The sequence below is a fragment of the Passer domesticus genome, chromosome 4, assembly GCF_036417665.1.
Source record: "Passer domesticus isolate bPasDom1 chromosome 4, bPasDom1.hap1, whole genome shotgun sequence".
Classification (NCBI taxonomy): Eukaryota; Metazoa; Chordata; class Aves; order Passeriformes; family Passeridae; genus Passer; species Passer domesticus.
In genome coordinates, this window is record NC_087477.1 from 21,979,403 (window position 1) to 22,001,251 (window position 21,849).

Below are 21,849 nucleotides of genomic sequence, written 5' to 3' on the forward strand. Positions count from 1 at the left end.
TCCCACTCAAGGCCGTACCTCAGGTGTTTATGCATAGGCATTTCTAAGGCACTCAACACTCTAGTATCCTAGAGTGAGTCCTTTGAGAACATAATAAGAGAGGCTTTACAACACGCTTCAAAATAAAAGAAGGGTCATTACACCTTTTTACAAGTAGAAATATTGAGTCCGAGTACTAAGAGTACTCAAAAGTGCAAAGACCTCTTTGCTTAGTCACCTGAGAAATGTAATTTATGGTTGATCTAAAGGAGAAAGGTAATTATCTGGGGAGGTTGAGGGGGTATTTGGGGGAGGGCTGGAAATTAGTTTTCAATTTATTAGGGGAGTCCAGTTGTCTTGGAGCCTGGATAGAACATTGCCAGGGTACTCACTCATCCACACACAGGGCATTGAAGCGCCCAGAGCAACAAACACCACACGACTCCCCTCCTGTAACCCAAGAGCAGCCCCATATGGGGCCACAGTGCCAAAATCATTGTGACTAGAAAAAACGTGTGACAGGGCTGAAGAGGAAACAGCATTAATGTCCAGGGGTTAACCAGAACAGTGTGTGCCAAGGACAGTCTCACAAGAGATGTTGTATCGTCTGAAGTTCTGCAACACTCAGGCAGGAACTGCTTGCACTATGAAACTCTGCTTTGCAGAGGAACATTAAGAGACTGAAGCTCATCTTATTTTACCCTTCTTAAGTATTATGAAAATTTTCCTTATTCAATTCTTACATTAGTTATATCAACAAACTCCAGTTACTTTAAAACCCAGAGGTGTAGTACCCTTGACCTGAATTTAATCTTATTGTCAAAATCTGTCTATAATTGTGCCTTAACTGTACAACAACTGCTTGTTTATGTGTTTCTTATTTATTGCTTTTTGAAAGAGTGAGAAAGTGATAGATAGTGGCCAGGATTAAATATCTGTATAGTTGCAAATTTCAAGTTGCAAAAAACATCTATGCTTAATATAAATTATTTGACACTTATGTATTGCTCTTCTTTTTTCCTGATTTTAACTCTGTCTAGTATAAGTCTCATAGGATCATTTCATTTCATGCCTAATTTTTTCTTAATCTTCCCAGATGTTAAGAATACTAAAGTTTAATTGAGAAGCTAAGTGTGAAAGAATAGTGTATTACCCACAGGTTTTTTAATTATGGAAATTGAAGGACATGTCCAAGGTCATGTAAAACAAGAAAAACTTGAAACAGTTCATCAAACTTACCCTTTTACAGTTTATCACAAGCCTGTTCTGCTATATATTCTGAATTCAGGTTCATCACAGAATAGGAAGGAGTATCTTATTTTTATGCATTTAAACAGATAACCAAAGACCACTGCTTGATTACAATATAAAAAAAATTATGAAACATTCTTGTATGTGTATTTGATTTCACTACAGAAGGAGAATAAAAATCTAAACCTGAGATTCTTATGACAAACATCAATTTTTGAATAGCTTCTCCAGGTCAACAAATCTAAGATATGTCATATTTGTTTTGAGTATAGCTGAAGACTTAAAAGCCCCTCTGCACATTACTTTTCTGTCATCACTTCTACATCTCTCTCTCACCATATACGTATCTATTTGAGTTTTTATGTTGTCTCTATTTCTAGGTTAAACAGAGCAGAAGGGAAGGAATCGTCTGAGAGTTTCTTAGCTACTAAGTCTGTGAATAGTTCAGGAGGTGACTTAGATTTAGTATACTCTGGTAAAAAAAAATGAAAAAAAAATCACACATACTATGGAGCTCCTAAAAAAAAAGAGGACCTGGAAAACATAGGTAGTCAGCATATAGTTAACAATTGAAAATAATCTTCTGTCTCTGAACTTGCAGTTGATACAGCATATTACTTGTCTGTAACTGTAAAGCAAAATATTTTCACTTTCAATTTTTACTCCTTTCTTGCAATACACAGCAGCAGAAACAAGGAACAGACTATACTAAAGTGGCTTCCAAACTGACTCTTGAGTCTTTTGTGTTTTTATCCCCAAATAAATTAACCCATTTATTTTTTTTTTTATTTTCTTGAGAAGGTAATTTTTGGTACAAGTTTTTAGCTTAAAAAAAAAATAAACTACCAAAAAATGAATTTAAAACATCCCAAAAATCCCTAATGCTCATTAGGAATCACTCTAGAAGAAGAGATATTTTAGACCAAAGAGCTGTTGTTTTGGTTTTTTTTATTTGTACAACCACTATTTGCCTTTTAAGAAAAAAAAATCTTGGCAGAAGAAACATGTTGGCATGTGTGAATTTCAATATTGATTATTTTAAGGCCATTTTTGTTTACCTAGCATCTTATTGAGTATTCTTATAGAACTGTTCACAAGTAACTGGAGAAGTCAGTGTGAATATGTGAAAGCAGTGTCAGGCTGTTTTGCCCCGACTGATCCACAAAAGGGAACATTTAGCTATGCAAATGAAATAAAATGAAAGCAGACACAAAAGATCACATTACCATTATAAAATTATGATGTCATATTTTTTCTGATGATTGTAACACAAAATAAACAAACTCATGGCTTCAAGAAATAACAAGCTGTCTTCTACAGCATCATTGTGTCTTAAGCATTAGGTCTAGCAATTTAATATGTCTCAGTGTTTAGCTGCTTCAAGACAGGAAAGGACTTTGCTAACTCAGTAATGGGCTTTTGGAAAGGTGCAAAGTAAATAAAGTAGGAAAACTGTCTTTTTTTCTTAATGAAACGGACTTTTTTTTTTTTCATAAGAAGCCCATGAGAGGAATCTAGGAGTCAGCATCTAATCTTTAAACACTACACGACCATGAAGCCACGTTATGATTTATGTAAATGTACTGTGCTGAGGTATCTGTGTACCTTAACACTTTGCCGTGCATTCCAACACAAGGTTTTCAGACATCAAAGAGCCCAAGGCCCTTTGAAGAAAAGCCCATCACAATGAAGCAGCACAGGCATGTGTTCAGAGAACCTGGCTTAATTGTCACAAAAGATTAAATGGAAACCTGTGTAGAAAGAAGAGCAGAAAAATCCCAGATGAACTAATTTTCCTCTGAGAAGGTGTTTACAGAGCCTACCCAAAGGGCAGGAACAGGTAGCAAAACTCACTAAAATTCTCCAGTGTAAGCAAAAGTGAGATGCTGCTTGATGATACCATCAGACCATAACAGGCTGGTACATGGATCACTGTAAACTGAAACAGAGCACACCTAAGAATCATTCTGGGCATCACTCTTCTGTGGAGGTCCCAGTTCACAAAGTCTCACTACAAAGCTGATTGTTTCATACCATCACAGCAGCTGTAGAATTGGTGTAATTGAAATAACATGAATTGAGCTGAACTATTATAATCAGTTCTGAGCTAGTCTCAGTCTCATATAAGAAATCTCATTTAACTTGGAAATTAAGTTTTGATAATGATTAAAAAAAAAAAAAAAAAAAAAAAAACCACCAACAAGTCACATGCTTTTGTGGCATCAATGAAGGCTTGCAGGGTCCACAAGAGGAATTAATAAAAATTACTGGGGGTGTTACTAAAATCAGTTTCAAAGCATTTCTAACAAATTACATTTTAAAAAATGGTTTTTAGTTTTACAGCAAAACTTATACAACTAATCTCAGCTAAATTTAGGGTTCTATAAAATGTATTATGAACAGTAAGGTAGTAATTTTGCATTTCGTTTGTGGTGAAATGGTAAGAAGAATGGTCAAGCTGCATCAAGGGAAATATAGGTTGGACATTAGGATAAAGTTTTTACAGAAAGGGTGATAAAGTTCTGGAATGGTCTGCCTGGGGAGGTGGTGGAGTGACCATCTCTGAATGTGTTTTAAAAAGACTGGATATGGCACTCAGTGCCATTTGAAGTGTTAGGGCTGGATTGGACTTGATGATCTTTAATGTCTCTTCCAACCTTGTGATTCTGTGAAGTCTGTGAAATAGCCACTTTCAAGATGCAATTAATTTAGCTTCTTGTAGATGTCTGCTTCAGGATGCAAGTAATTATCCTAGTGATACTGATTAGAACTCAGCTGATTACAACAGACACTTGGAATGATTAGCCAGAGATTAAGATATGTAACAAACCTTATGAGAAGACAAAAGAAGGATTTTGAATCTAACTCTGACTCAAAGTCAAACTTGATGCATGGAAGAAAATTCCAGCTCTTCCCCATCTGACTGGGGCCATATGTCCATGTGCTGTCTTCCCAGGCAGGAATGGAGTGGCTGTGGCAGCAGGGGGCTGTGGGACAGGCTGGGCTAAGGCCCTAAGCCTGGTGGTTTAAGTTCTGTGTGGGAGCTGCCATTCCTTGCAGTGAATGTGGCAATTGGACTCTGCCCTTGAAGAACCTTTTTTGCCAGTACATTGTTGGTTAAAAGAGAATGGCTGTTGCTATTCCTTTATTTTCAGGACTGTCTTGGTATGAAGACAGGTGTCTGCTAAGGAAGGCAGGAGCCTCCCTTGAAATGGAAAATGTAAACCCCTTCCCTCCAAATTATTATAATTTTGAAATTAAGGGGGCTCTCAGGCAAAGACATGGGAGTAGGAATAACAGCTATTTATTAAGGAAAAAAAAAAGTAAAATAAAAATGCAGTAACAGAAAACAACACTTACAGAGTCAGAATACAATCTGACACCCTGTGGGTCAGGGTGTTGTAGCAGTCCCATTAAATGGTGGCTGCAGCCCTCCTGCAGTGACAGATGTGGTTCTGTTCAAGCAGTCATCCTGGAGAAGGGTGGTGTTTTCCTAGGAAGATCCAGTGGTGGTGTAGATGGGCCTGATCTTCCTCTGGGAATCCAGTAGTAAAAGGCTGACTCTGGTGTTCCAGAACTCAGATTATATTCAGGTAGAAATGCTTGGTGCCTCCCCCTGGGCAGAGCACCTTCCAGTTGGATTATGTAATTTTATCAGTCGTGCAGTGAGATTCGACGGCCCATTAACAGAAGATATCTCCTGGAGTGAGGATTGGTTGTGGAAGAGATAAAGCAAACTGCCCCACCTGGTTTTAACAGGTGGCCCAATTAACAGAAGATAACTGCCCACCTCTAACAGATGACAATAGAATACACACCTCCTGCCACATCTTGCAACCTAAGACAAGGACACATTTACAGATCCCAACCCAACACCATTTCTCACTTATGGGATACTTTTCAGATTTCAGAAATTAATGAATCTTCTAATAGTACAGCCTGGCCCGTGTCTACAAGTTATACACATCTAAATTCTTTCCCAGGTTTGTCCCAGAGTTCTAGGTCTAGTAATGTCATCTAAATATATATCAGCACAGAGATGCAAAATCTTTAGAGATGGATATTTACTCAATAAACAAGTCTGCAGATTCAAAGTTTAGGATATGAAAGTCAGATCCTGCTGAAAATTAAACTTTTTCACCTTGGCCAGACTTTGCAAATGTAATTTTCACAATTTTAGTTTTATTTTTACCACAAGATTTTGTCCTTTTCATTTATAATCCAAAACTGGTTAGATGGAGTAATTCTCAGTGAAAATCTTAGTGCTCCTTTGGATGTATATTTCATATCATATAGCATGTACATGTTTAATCTTCCAACATTAATATAATCAACTTTGAATTAGCACACTATTTGCTGCTAATTGACACCTAATACCACCTCAGTAGAAATCAAATCTATTGATATTTTCTAAGGCATTTCACTTAATGTATAACTGGTTCTAATTTTAGTGGTCATAGTGAGCCTCTTAATAATTTTAGCATGTATTTTTACTGATTGATACTTTAGTTCCTATCACTATCCATAAAACCCATATCAGTTATGATGTTAAATAGTGCAAAGTTATTCCACCATTGATATGAATTTACAATAAATTTCATGTGTGATGCATTTTCTAGCTTAAGGTGCATCATTTTTAGGTGAGTGGTTACTGGATAATCATCGTTTCTCTGATATTTTTCAAGCAAGCAGAGAAGTTTCTAAAGCAGTTTCAGAAGGAAAAAATGAGGTTTGTTGGCAGAGGCAATATCTTTTATTAGACCAGCTGATATAATGGAGAACAATCAAGCAAACTTTCTAGCACTCAGTCATGTAATCAATTCTTTTTGAAAAGCCTATATGAGCACGAAAAGGAGAATAGAATTTGAAATCTTATTTTAACACTTCATGTGTGGAATAGAAAGAATGTAATTTCGAAACAAAACAACTTTAAAATATAAATTTTCAATTAGTAGATTTAAGTATTTATAAATAATTTTTTAAATAAGCCATTACTTTCTGTTAGTGTACTTCCAGTAATATCGTGGGACATAATCAGATTTTAGTCCTAAAAAATACTTTTTTTACATATTTCCTCTATACAACTTATAAAAAGCCCAAGATATTTCATCTTCATGTAGAAATGTCAGGGTCACCAAAAGCAGAGTGGAAAAGAAACATGTACAGGCATATGTGTACACATAATGACTACTTAATAATTTTATATATATTGTTATATACATAAGTATGGGCATTTGGTTCAATGATTCTTTTTCCTTCAGCATTACAACACTCACACTGTACAGAAAAAAACCGCCCAAATATTATTAAAAGGGAAAAAACCAACCATATACAAGTAATATGGGAGACTGCAAGAATTCAAGGGTAATGCATAACATTACAATGAATATAAAAATGAAAAAAAGAATCAAGGTAAGATAAATCCGCCGACATGAGCTTCAAAGAGCTTACAATTAACCTTGTACACCCTTGCCATAGGATTTTCTGGTGATTTAAAATTTACAGAGGTTGAAGAAACAATTTTTCTACTTTTCTACCACTTTACTACTTTTGTCTTACTAATTGTGAATGATATATTCCTTCCCTCACCACAAGGAAAAATAAATCTCAAAGAAGAGCAATGAAGCAGGTGAAAACTGCTAGAGCTAGAGAAAGTCTTTGTTATGAAGAGCAGTCAAGGGAGCTGGGGATGTTTAACCTGGAGTAAAAGGGGCTCAGGGGAGATCTTATCACTCTCTACAACTACCTGAAAGGAGGCTGTAGCCAGGTGGGAATTGGTCTCTTCTCAGCAGTAACAAATAAGTTGTGCCAAGGCAGGTTTAGATTAATTATTAGGAAAAATTTCTTCACTGAAAGGATTGTCAAGCACTGGAACAGGCTACCCAGTGAAGTGGTGAGGTCACTACCCCAGAAGTATTTAAAAGATGTGTAGATGTGGCACTTGAGGACATGGTTTAGTGGTGGGCTTGTCGGTGCTGAGTTCATTGCTGGACACAATGATCTTAGAGGTCTTTTCCAACCTAAATGATTCTAGAAATCTAGGATTCTATGAAATAAACCAAAGGCTGCTAAACATAGGGAGCTATCTATAGCTTAGTGAACTGAACTTCCCTTTTCTGCAGGGTGGAAGGAACAAGCACTGCCAGCTTCTCTTGTTTATTCTTTCATAAACATTTGCTGTAGTCGCTTTTATCGACACAGGACAAACAGTTTCATGTTTTGACCTTAAAAGTTTAAAGTGTTTTAATTTAGTGCTTTGAGTGCTTTGTGGAAGTCAACACACACACATACATACTTTTATTTATATATATATACATATATATATATATATATATATATACACATACACACACACTGGAGACATTAAAAAGATTAAAACTGAAGATACTAAAAATTCAAATCTATTTCCTCATATTTGGGAAACAACACTGGAATAATAATTAAAAAAATAAAAGCTCACTGTACCTCTCAGTTTATATTCAAAATACAAGTAAAATAATGGGCAAATTAAATAAATCTAAATGCAAGTAGAATAAGGGACTGTCTGTCATCAACAGCCTCTGCAGCATGTGGTAAACTGCAAAAAAAAAAATAGCACTCAGCTGTAAAAACAGCAAAAAGGCTACTAAGATAGTGAGGCATTGGGAGTAAAATCCCTTCCCTTCAGACCTGCATGAAAAAAGACTCTATCCCTTCATGTTCTATTAAAACTTGGGTCATTTTAATTGATCTCTTTGTACAAAAGTTCTCTATAATATAATGCAATTAACCCCTTCTGAGACTTCTGACTGCAACAAAAACATCAGGGAGCACAAAATGATCTGTGCTCATTTAGGAAAATATAAGGGTATATTGATGCAACTAGAGATAGTTTAGTGCTGCTAATAATGAAAAGCCAAAATTAAAGCAGTCGACAGAAAATTAAAGGTATGGGGAGTTAAATTTGCAAACGTAACATAAATGGAAGAAAGTTAGCATATAATTAGAGTTTCTAATTTCTCTTTAAATGTCTCTCAGGTTGCATACCAGGCAATTAGATTTCATTTGGCTTCAATTTACTGTTGGGAACAGTTGAAAGTGTAAGACTGTAGAGTAGTAAAGGGAATTATGTTTTTTTTAATTAATATGCTGGAAGTTACTGTAATATGAACACAGATTTCAAGCTACAAAGAAAATTATGTTAGCCCTTTCTAAAAGAAATATTAATAGCTCTTAGTTCCTTTGAAATATAGTTTTGTAAAACAATATAGTAATATTTTAAAATGTTGAATAGAAGTCCTAGTGATGAAACAAAACAAAACAAAACAAAATAATTCCAAACCAATAACAAACAAGGAAAAAAATCCCAAAGAGCATACTTTTACCGCTAAATAGCACTGAAAAAACAGAAAATGCACCAGCATTTTTTCTCCACTACTTCATGGGAGTCTTCCATAGCCAGATTGGTAGGGTAGTCCTCAGATACTTAAAATCTAATCAGCAGCTGTAACTACTAAATGGGAGATTCCTATCACCAGTAAAAGTAAGTTCATATGAAAAATGGACATCAATTACATAGTGCCCAGGAACAACTTAAGTAACCATTCAAGAGTTTGGCTTCTTCTATCCTTAAGGCTCATTGCAGAATTTAGAATCTATGAAATTATCCTTTCTTTCAAGAAAACAGGGAGAGGTTTGGGGTTTCATCCATTCCAAATATTTTCAAGTGTTTGTTATTATTTATGTTAGCGGTATTAACTGGGGAATAATATCACATATAGTTATAATTCTTGGGAATAGGTCTTCTAGAGACACAAAGGGAACTGCTGACAGCTCTGAACAATCCACATTCCAAAGTTTAGTTCCCAGCACTCACATTGTTAAAGTTAATACCAGTGCTCAACAACTAAGATTTTTCCCTACTAGCAAGAAATAAATTGTTAGAAAATTGTTTGGCTTTTCCTTCCTTTTTTTTTTTTTTTTTTTTTTTTTTTTTTTTTTTAATGAAAAGAGTAAACACATCCTTAAATTTTTTATCTAAAAATTAAATATCATAGCTTACTTGAGACACTGTGGCTTCCCTACAAATAATCAGATAAGACATTAGAGAGCTAGTCTGAGAAACAGGCTTTTTAGCCCAGTGTATATGGTTCAAATATCAAAATTGTATAGGAATAACACATCCATTTACTTAGCAATTTTCTCATCTGAAATGCAATTACTTGAGAAACAGTGTATATATAACTTTCTATATCATTTTGGTATAAAAATTCAGTATTGCAGCTTTGAGAAATGCTACAAGAAGTCTTCCATAGCACCATTTTTAAAAATAGAATACTAAAGGATATGTAGGAGAGGAAAATCTGGGGAAGACATTTTTTATTTATTTAATCTGTTCCATAATACAGTTACTGTATACCTTTCTGTAAAGGAGGGATTTGACGACTGTAAATACTTGTACTCAATGGGAAAATCTGAGTTTTTAAATCCATTAAAAAATAACAAAGACTGTATATTTTTAGGTGTCCTAATAATTTAGCAACTTCTTTTACAGACCTCAAATTGTACACTTTCCTAAATATATTCAAATTGAGCATTTGAAAATTGTAAACAAATATGTCATACCCTTATAGCTCATTTACTGAACAGAACGACTGTAAATCAGTAAAACAAAGATATTTCAGGTGATTCCATGCCTGAATTCTTATAAATTAAGCTAAGGAGCACTTACATACTCTAAGGAGGTCAATATGATAGATATTGTCAACGAATGCCCATCAGGATCACCTCCAGGCAAAATAAAGTTAAAACTGCCATTTCCTTCTAAAATCAATGCTGACTATACAGAGAAACCTCATGGCTACTGCCTGTATGTTTGAGTTCCAGTATTCATCTCATTGCTAAGATGAGCACCCTTACTGAACAGCTATGGGCTGATTGCTGAGAGAAGGAATAACCTGATTCCCTCCAAGTTATTCTACTATGCAAAACTTAATTCAAGCTTCAGTGGGTGAAAGTGAGAATATAAACAAAACTGGTCATGGAATTTCTCTAATGGTGTGAGAGGAAAAATTGTCTTTAGGTTCCTGAAACAATGAAGACTTTGTATCTTACCCAGTAATTTCAAGTGTTTACAGCAGAAATAGTAGAATAATGAGGATTTCACCTAGATTTCGATTATATTAAAATGCAAACATATTGTAAAAATTAGAATTGTTCTGACCTTTTCACACAGAAATTAGAAATTAGCTAAACCTATTCCTAAATCTACCATTTGTTGCCTCCTTCACCTGCAAATGCATATAACCAATGTTTTAGTTCTAACCCAGTTCTGAACAGTTAATACTGGTAATAAAACTTAGAAGAGACATATAAAGAGGAAAGACCTTAGAGGAGAAATGTGGTAATTTAACTGTGTGATGCGGCTTCAACTGTCAAACATCTACCATTTGCAGCTCTGTAGCTTTTGGCAGAAATATTTATTTCATACATCTTTTTGTTTACTGCATTTATTACATGTTATTTTCTAGGTGCAATTTCTCACAGAGAGCAGTGAGCATTCCCTAGAAAAAGATTTCTTGCATCATACCATCAACAAAAAATTGAAGCAATTTTCGCTGTATACTGGAGGACAAAATCCCAGTGCCTGGGTACATCCAACAGAAACACTGGGAGAAGCATCATGGTTAGAGTATGTCTTGTATATCATTCAAACTATAAGACAGGCCTGGAAAAGACCCCAAAGCATTTGTATCTTTCAAATAGTAATCCTAGTACTGAGTATTAGTGGTTGCCTCTCTAATTGTGGCATGGAGTTAAGATGTATATGGAATCATAGAATCATTTGGCTTAGAAAAGATCTTTAGGATCACTGAGTCCAACCGTAAACCTCGCTGCCAAACCCACAACTAAACTGTGTCCCCAAGTGCCACATCTGCATGTAACAGACCACAGAGCACATGGACCCAGATCTGGGAACCTACCACAATACTCCCAAATCCTGCATTTAGATAGATACCAAATAAACTCCAAATGAACTCTGCTGATTGTTCCACTCCAGTGAGTAACACTATAATCTTATTGCTATAGCTTACTTCCAAATGTATTCCATTTCTTCTAAGACTATGAATGGTGCCAAGCTCAATTCAACAGATTATATGAACCTCAAAATAAGGATGTGTAATATCTCCAGTGAGGTCAAATTGTTTGAAAAGGAAGAGACATTTCAGTTGCATTTCTCACACAGAAATTCTCAGCAGTAGTTTTCTCTTTTATTGCCAGTTTATGTCAAAGACATATGGTTTAGAATAGCCTCCCTTAGGAATACTTTTGCTTTCAATATGAATTAGCACACCATTCCTTCTCCAAACTCTTTCAAGGCTTTGATGTCTTAGCTCAGACACAGCATCCTTTAATCTTGATATTCAGCAAAGGAAAGCGTATTTTTATTTATTTATTGATTTAAATATATTTATAGATAGCTTAGGTTAATGTAATTAGTTATAATTTCTGGCTTGACATTCATAATTCAAAGGCCATATTCTCCCAGCTGTAATGGCATGCATATTTTTAATTAAAAATAAAATTAATCAAAAAAACCTCCTGTCTTTTGAGATTATCATTTGAAGATATATTCTGCATTTTGAAATATATAAATGATGCAAAAGTAAACTGAGTTCCTCCAGCAGGTTCAGTAAGCATTACCATCTGAAAAACTGTATTTTTCATCATTTGAATTTCTGTCATGCAGCCCCAGTAGAGTTGCAGTGAGGAGGTTTATAACTCACTGTAGCTAATGGATGTAGAGCTGTCTTAGAATTTTACAGAACTCTGTGTATATTTCAACTCTTTAATCAGCCTCTGTTCATGATGTGGACTCTGCAACAAGGCAGGAAAAAGAACCTTATGGAATGTCTGACGCCACTGTCATGCCCAACTCCAGATCACTGGTGGGTTCCCAGAGCAGTGGTAACTGCAGCAAATATCCAGAATACAGACAGGAGTTTTCAGCAGCTGGTTCTTTAGCATATTTTTTCCTAAAAAGTTAGCAGACTACCTACCTAATTATGAAACAAAAGGCTTTCCTGAGTTGATCAACTTTAATAGAATATACACTTGCATAAGAATGTTGTTTCGATACTATAGTTAATGAGAAAATAATTTGTTTATGACAAGGAAATTCAGTATATTGAAATATTGTTTTTCAGCGTTTCACAGTTTTAAGGAAGTGTGAAGATTATCATCATAAGTGTTCATTATAAAATATTGAAATAAATTTTAGAAGCATATATATATGGCATGGTTTTGAGAAAAGAGCACACGATACTCAGTATATTAGTCAAATTAGTTGTTGGGATATCTCAATATGGACAAATACTGATGGTCTTCCAATTTAAAAACATTTCATAGTTATAAATGTTGCATTTGACATTAAAAGTATTTTCTTCTCTCATTCATTTTGCATTAAAATGAAATATTTTTCTATTATTTCAGATTATTGTAATTTAAAGATCTCATATTTCAAATATTTTATGTATATTCCCAAGGATTCCTTGTAAAATAAGTTAAAAAGAAGTGCCAGCATTTTTCTTGCCAAGTTTGAGAAGTAATTTAACCAACACATTTGAAGTTTCAGCTTGTAGCTTGTTCACATAATTTTCTCCTAATATAGATTCATTCCTCCTTTTAACATAAATTCAATATTCTTATGAGCAGAGATCTATTAAGGACTCCTTTCACTGCAGTTTAATTTTCAGTAACTCAAGAAATATTCACAAGTATTGTCACTGCAGAGCACCAAATCCAGCTGAAAATGAGTGAATGAGCAACATCCACAGAGAACCCCAGTGTCCTACCTTATATAGAGGTTTATCAATTTATTCTGTATTTTATAATTTCCCATTTCCCAGTATAACATTCCATCTGTGTTTAATCAAAAAATTAGATTGCCATTTTAATAGATTGAGATATTATATGTGAGAGTGTGCAAAGACAAAAGTAGTGAAGAGCTCTTTTAGATCCATTTTAGATCTATGCAACTAATTTTGGGTCATTAAAAATGAAGGAACCAATTACAGCCTGGAGAATCAGTAGATAGCAGTTTATGAAAATGCAATGAAACATTCAAGGTAAATAGAAAGCTGAGTAAATAATTGATCACACCCCATAAACTATTAGTTGAAACCTTGCAGATCTAGCTTCATAAATCAAATACTTTGGGAAAAAGAGATTATCATTTCCAGTTTTCATTACACATCACTCATAACAAAAGGAAAAAAAATCTCAAATTAAGATCAATCTACTGTTCCTTCGTGAAATACAATAACTTTCCTTTTGTAATCATCAATGTCTATATATGTCTATATTATATAAATGTATGTATACATTATCTATATATAATATAGATAGGTATAGATAACTGTCTATAGAGAACTGTCTACTGCACATATATATATAGATAATATATATCTATATATATATGTGCAGTAGACAGTTATTTAAAAGACACACTATCATAAAAAATGCCTTAAAAATCTAATCAGAAAAGCAGAGAAAAATTAGAAATCCTCTATCAAGACATCTTAACTGCCTCCCTCATAACAACATATCTGTTGCATGTCCAGAGGAAGAACCAGAAAATATAATACACCAGACTGGGGCAGGCCTGGAAATTAGAAAACAAGAAACCCTACATCAACCACACAACCACTTGCATGAGTCTAAGATAACATTTTGCATTTTCTGGCCTACCTGTACCTCTTTCAGTATTAACATCAGTTTTGTTACCAAAAGCATTTGTTTTTGTTATTTGAAATTTTACATTTAAATCAAATGTTGGAAAATGTTCTTAGGAATCAGAGAAGGGTCAGTCTTTAGCAGAGCTTATCCATGATCTCAGTGGAAATTGGCAGCTCCTCAGAGGAAACATTGACACAGGATGATGCCCAGGTTTTAGCTTTTATGCTTTTCAGATTCTGTACTGCTTTAGTGCGTACACTGCTTTAGTCTGAGCTTCATATTAAGGGATAGTAAGCTCTCTTCACAGAGTAGGAAGACAAAACAATTCCTTCTCTAGCTGGGGATCAAGAACAACTAATCCAAATTTCAGGCCCAAGAACATAAACAACATAGACTGATGAAAGAAAAACAAGAAGGATGGTACTTCATGGGTTAAAGCTATAATTGGACAATTGACTCCAATATGTTAATGGACCAGAACTTACAAAAGTGAGAAACCTTGTGCCCGGCTGTCCATTTTGTGACCATTTGGGTTCATCTTGGGTGTAGCCCTGGATGGTCTCTGGTACTGCCCAAGGTGTATCCACTGAGGCCTTCTAATAAATCCCTACTTTATTCTTTGACTCTGTCTAGCCTCTGTTCTAGGTCAGCCTTCACAAGGCATCAAGAAAGTAGGATTCACATTCTTATCCCCTTCTCCCACGAAACACCTCTGTCTTAACAGAAAATACAAAAGCACCTTCCTCAATTCCTTCTTTGTTTCTTCTCCTCCATAAATGATTTCTGATTGTGGTGATGAATGTTTATAGGACAAAGAATATCTGACCGCAGCTAGTCCTGCACATGGATTTTTGATCATTAAGACATATTTTATCAACGATTTCTGTGCTTCTCCCTGTGATTCAATTCACTTTCAGGACATGCAGAGTGCCCTAGGTCCTCTACCCTGTGTATTCCTGATCTGTCAGCACTAGATAACAAATGCATTCATGTGAGTGGCACTGATACCCGTTGGCATATTTCCAAATAATTTTTGGTTCTCAAATTCTCATCACTCTGACTGATCTTTGGACATGCAGTTTTTGCATGAGTGGCTATTTTCAGCACCACATCAAGAAGACTGACAGCCTTACTTCTTGTCATCGTGCAGTACAGTAGCTGACTGCCCCTGGATAATGTGACCTGAGGCTTCCCAGTTTGACTTAGCTAGTGTCTGGTCTTGTTTGCTTTTTCAGAATTTTCCTACTGCCATGATAGGGTTTACTGGGATACAAAAATGTCCTTGGTTTTATTCTCCCTCAGCCAGTGTCTCAAGCTCTTTTATTGACTTAAGTCTTGTTGAATCTGTAGCAGCTTCTCTCCATATATTTCTAGCTCTGATCTTAGTAGCTAAACTTGTCTGCAGATTTTTCCTGTAAACTCAAATTATTTTATATTACTAATTCCAATCTACAACAATGCAAGGAACCAGAATTGAACTTCATGTTGTAATGAACTGCAGAATTTAAAAAAAAAAAAAGTCACAAGGGATCTGGATAAGAAAAGGAAAATAGTAAACAAAATGGCTTAATACCTATTATTTGTGATGATCACCTTTTCTGAAGCTGAATAGCTGAAGCTGAACAATATTTTGTACATGGATTTCAGAAGCACATATATTTCTGGAGTAGAAAATAGGAAGTTCAAGATGACAGATTAACTGTAAAACCCACAGCTTGTATATCACCTGCTCTGTCCTCCTAGTTCTCTTCCTCTAAACCATGCAACTGGAGGATTAAATTATACCTTTAGCCTGGGAATACTCATATTTTCTCCTTGATTTCCCCTTGAGACTGAGTCAGTGCATGTTTAAATCTCTAAGGACCTCCTCATAGCAAAGAAAGAAAGTAGAAAACCCAATTACTGTTCTTGCAACTGTGTTCTTTTTATTTGTTTTCATGGGACCTAGTTTGAAATGCCTTTTTTCTTTATTGTCAATTTTTTCTTTTCATTTTTAAATTTAAGCAAGTATTTTTCATCTCTAATCTTTCAAAATGACAAGACTTTAACAGTAATTGCTAAGACTATATGATTCACCATATTTAACTTCTTTTTTCCCAAGTACTCAAAATAAGATTTTGCATAAGTTATTTTCAACTTTGAGTGGTCAGTGAAGAGACAGTTCAATCAAGATTTTTTAGAATATGCAGCCTACACAGCCAGATTTTCTGATATTTTTTCATTGTACAGGATGCTGCCAAATAAAGTATACTTTTGCAGCATTCCTGAGGCAATGTTTTTTCTAAGTGGCCTGAAGATCTTAACATGCATATTAAGCAGAATCAGTCAGAACTATAACCAGAAAAGTAACCAAGTTTACCCTTTTTATCACCTTTCCCCAACTTCTTTGGCAAGAAGAATAGTACACAGAATATTAATCCATGCATTGTTTCTGTGCCATTCCTACATGGGAAACATTTCTGCTGAAATGTTTACACAGCTTTTCGAGCAAAGGCCATTTGTGATTTAATGCCATAGAAACTTGTTTTGCTTTCACTTAATCCTGGCTGTGTTATACAAAAATGAAATGTTTATAGTATACAAGCCTGATAAAACTAGGATAGGAATCCATGTTGCCAAAATAATTGTTTAAAAAAAAAAAAACCCAAAAGCCTTTTCTATTACCTTCTTTGGGTACAAGTGATTGCAGAACATTAATCCCATGAAAGACAAATATGCTGTAGCTGGCAACTGGCCTGGCAAGTTGGAATGGCTGTTTGTGACCTTGCTGTCAGACGGCTACCTCTGTGACATTAAATGCAACTCTCTGTAAGAAGCTGTATCCTTCAGTTTTCTACAGAAAAAAAAAAAGCATATCACAGTATATATTTTTGAAGCATCCAGGGACAACTTGGAAGATGCTTATTTGAACAAAACATGTCATGGATACAGAATATCTGCTTGAGGACACACACTGAAAATTGGAATAATTAAACTTCAAAAGTGCTAAGAGAGTTGGCTAGAACATTGTGCATGAAAATTTGAACTATGTGTTTTGTACTTTTATCCAGATATAAAGATAAATGTGGGATAGTATTACTTAGGTAGATGTTTAATGGCTCATTTATCCACTTTCCCAGTTCTGGAGTGTCATGTAATGGGGCACAGCATCTTGCATAAGAAGAGGTGACTTAAATTTCTTGGTTTTTTTTCATTAGCTGTTCTTTGGGCTGTTCTGTGGTCTGCTGTATGCTCTTAGCACTGAATAATTTTTCCTCTAACCAAAATTCTTTGCTCAATTATTTTAAATTATAAAAAGCAGGTAGGATAATTACTGTTGGCTTATTTTAGCAGATGTCACATCAAAAGAGAGCTCTAAGTCATACAAAATTTATACAAAGTAAAATATACATATTAAATCTGGGGGGTTTATTCAGCAAAATATTTGGAATTACAAAATTATGTACAGTCTTTCAGCCTGTAAAGTTCTTATCTCTTTTGGAAATGTCAAAACTAGTTTACAATAAGTTTTCTACCTCCTTCCATGTCTGCTTATCTCAAGGCATCTGGTACGACTGGGATGGTAGGTATGATATAGTACTGAGAGTAGAATAGTAAATATCTCACAGATACAAACCAAACACAGGCATATATTGCAGCTTATACAGGACTCTGTCTTACTGTGACACAAAATGACCTCCAAGGACCAAAAGGCCACAAGCTGCACAATCTTAAATTTAGAGCCTGTGTAAGATTATTGTCAATTCTGGGTGTCAAATCAGGATTAGTCTGCCGTTTGGGACCCTAGAACCTTAATTTACTTCCCCCCCCCCCCCCCCCCCGCCTTTATTTCTGTCTTAAAATTATAGTTCCTTAGAAGAATTGGAATGAGGCAAGTCATCACAGAGAAGATGGATAATTGAGATTCATGCAAATGAAACAGTCAAATATGTAAATTAAATGTAATGCGGCAAATGGATGTCATAGTGAGTAGTACAGTCTGAAAGAAGAAGGCAGAAAAATGCATAGAAGCTTTCTCCTTCTACACTGCTTTTAGAATACAAGTCCCTTGTGGCAGAAGTACTGCAAAATTTTGGTCCTCAATAAATATTTATGGGAAATATTCCTTAGTTCCTGCAGTTTTGTAAGGCATTTATTTTGTACCACTGGCATCCCTTTCCCACTCTGTTATCTTCTCTCTCCTTCGTCTAATTCCCATATTTGTATGTATGTCAGTTTTAAGCAGCTGTTCCAAAGAGCAAATTTCAATGGACAGCAGTAAATACTAATGTTAGAAAGTAATTCTAGTGTGCCTGTTGAAGAATATAAATGTATAGAAACAATAATAAATTACTTTTATTAATAATCATGTTTATCAGAACAGGCTTGGGATAAAAGCTGAACAAGAATAGCACTGACTGTGTAAGAAAATGTTGAGATGGGCATCACTGTGGTAATAAGCAGGAGTCACAGCTCAAGGAAACTTAACCTACCTGAAATTTCTGGGACTATATGTCTTCCTGCATATAGCAAAGCAGAAATGCTGGGTGTGTAGAGCAAGCCTGACAATGCTACTTGGACTGTTTGTCACCAGCTGACTTCCTTTCTCTAGGCACAGCAGCCATTTCCTCTGAATGGCTTGATAAATGAAGGCAGAACTGCTGAATTCCAAATTCCAAAATAAAAGAACCGTTGGCAGGAGATTAGTTCAAAACAGATCAAAAGAAGTAGCCCTTTCAGGATGAGTAGTTGCATGACTTGTATATTCTCTCTCAATAGCATCACTGTCATTTCTTCATTATGTCAAAGGCAGAAAATCAGGTTGGACCACTGGAAGACTATTAGTCTGACTCTGTAGAGCCCCTCTCATGATTACAGCCTCTGCTATTTTGGCTGATTTTGTGATGGGAAGCAGTTAGATGGGGATGGTAGAAAGCTATATATCAAAGCCAGCACTTCCAGAAGACTGTGAGACCTTAAGTATGTTAACTATGTGAAGTGTCTGCACAGGTAAATTTCTGCTTGCCCCAAGGCTGTCTGAAAACAATGGCTTTATCTATTTTTCTGTCATCTGTAGCTTTGCAACCCATTTTATCATCTTTATCTAGATTTTATGCCTGTTCTTCCAGCTGGTTCAGCGATAAAGTGGTTTGCTGTGGAATATTTCTACTGTTGATTGCCACTATATTTATGTTCACAGCTTTCCTTGACCAGTTGTAGATTCATGGAAATTATTATCAGCTTATAGATTACAGAAGCCTTCCTGTATCTGAGTAATTATGCACAGCTCTTGTCTCATTTGAGATAAATAGCACTGTCTAATGAGAAGTCTCATGGTATTTGTACCTTCCACCTTTCTCCAAAATATAAGATATATAATGAAAATTGTCCTTTTTCTTTTTTAAAATAAGCAGCCCAGTCTCTTTACCTTCATAAGCAGCATTTCCCAATTTTTCTTCCTCTCTTTAACAGAAACACCTTGACTTTGAGTTTCTGTTTTCCTGAAGTTGAGATTCAGCTGAATACTTTCCATTACACACTCCTTGCTTACAAAAAAGCAATCACACACTCGTGGTCACAGTTGTCTTGGTTATATTACAGCTCAGGTGTATTCTGCAGTGAGCTAATGCTACCGCCCCGCTCAGACCAATATTTTCAAAAAGGTATCTATTCTCTACTGCCTGTATTAAATCAGGTCTGCTCCCTAGCCCTGCAGAGATGACACAGCAAAGAGGTTATCTGGATTGCATCCATTCTGCACATCAGCAGTATCAGTTCTCTCTTACTTCTGGACAATAGGTGTAAAACTCAGCTGCCTTCCTGAAGACCCTCTGCTCCTTTGGAAGCAAGCTGGAATTTACTCCCTGTGCAATTTTGGGATAAGGCAGTAGGAATCCAAGAACAAAAATGTTTGCTTCTCATGAAATAGAGAGGAAGAGGGAGAGGCAGGCTGAACTAGGAATTAAAAAGGATATGAACTTGAAAATAATTCCAAATGCAGTTAGTGTATTGGAAGAGAGATGCATTGCAGTTTATATGGAGTGTACATAAATCCTCTTGCATTATGCAAGATGGGAGTTGGGTACATTTTAGATCTACCCTCTATTTCTTTTCCCTCTGATAATTTTTCCCTTCATCTCTCCCTATACTCAGAAGATTCAATGCATCATGTTCTTAAAAAGGAGCTGGTATTTATCAAATTAATCTTGAACACGCTGAGTCCCCAGCCTGCTTGTGGGTATATGAAAAAATACACACAAGTGTATCACACTTATCCTTTCCCATCTATTCCAATTTATTTTTAAAGGAGCATTTTCCGTGACAGTTTGCAACTCACCAGCAATTCTCAAACAGTACCTGAAATATCTTTTTCCCCCTTTTTTAAGGCAAATATGATTTAAGTTCCTGAATGTCACAGTTTTGTGTGACAGTCGCTACAGAGTAACTGTTGCTACAGAATTTATGGACAAGTCCAGTACCATTTTCATATGCTCTAATTGACCTTGGTGTGACCCAAAATTATGTTCTGTTTTACTGTAGCTTCCTGAATGCTTTGGGACAAAATAAGTGGTAAAGAGATCACAAAATCAATGCACGTACTAGTATTTAAATTGAATTAATATTATGGCATTAATTATTATGTTTCTTACTTCAGTTTTAAACTGACACACGTCCATTATGAGCCAGTTGTCTTAACACAGGACAAATTTATCTAGAAAGAAAACCAAGCCTGCAATGCCAAGCCCAAACAATCCCATCCTTGTAGCATAGAGACTTTGCATTTTCTTTGAGAGATAGGTGGGTTATTTCCAATACCTGCCGATCTCTACTTTTAATCAGATTGCATTTTTGTACAATTATCATTTCAGGCTTCTGTTGATTGCTTTCGCTAGGCATAATGAGTAGAAAGAAACACTATCTCATTGTGCAGAATATTGGATTGGTTGGCGTAATAGACTTGGTTCTATTTTTTGCCTAGCTCTTTGAAAAGTTAATTTTCTCTTTCATCAAATAACTAGCAGACTACTAATAGCATATAAGGTTTTAGAGGGATTTGCATTAAAGAATGCAGCTGAGTGCCTTATCTACTTTTAAAACCAGAGTGACATATGGATGCTCCTTTAGTATTGACTACCTAAGATAAAGCTTAATACTTGCTGCAAGCCCCCTTAGTTTTAAATTCATGGAATGAGAGCGTGGATTATCGCTCCCTGAAGCACACTCATAGCATGGGGAGGAGGTGAGTGTGCCAGTACAGGCTTTGCACGCATAAAGTTGCAGGTTCAAAGCCTCATCAAAGGAGCAGAACCCTTCATTCCAGTCTGAAGCTCAGAGAAATCCTCTTAAGTCATATGCCATTGTACTGGGTCCTCTTTCACAGGCAGTGATAAGTGCCCTGAGGAGAGCTGAAAGCATTTGACAGACGGGATTCATTTCCTTTGGTGGATGGTGCCTGGGCCTCTCCTTGCCATAGGACATGGAGATACAATGATATAGAAACCTTGTGATTAAGATTTTCTGCAGTCAGTGTGGCAAGTGCAGGACTGTTGGCTAGACCCTGCCATGTGCCCTGTTGATTCATAGGTCAAGGCACACAGGCTGTCACACAGGCTGTTCAGCCTGGCACACAGGCTGTCTGCCCCAGTCAAAGCACAATTCGGGCAGCATAGATCCCAACATTTCTGAACACTCCAAGTGGTTTGGATGTGGTGGGGAACCCTCTGAAAAGACAGATATTTCAAGGAGTAGACCTAAAATCTGCCCTAGACTGAGAGGCTATACATCTCAAATCTCTCCCTGAAAACTAGTGACGACAATAATTTGGGGTCCATAGTGCCAGCTGATTATTCCCATTTGATAACAGAGAAAAAATTCTAGCATAATTTTTTTCAAATAGGATTTGGAATTCAGACACGGACTAAT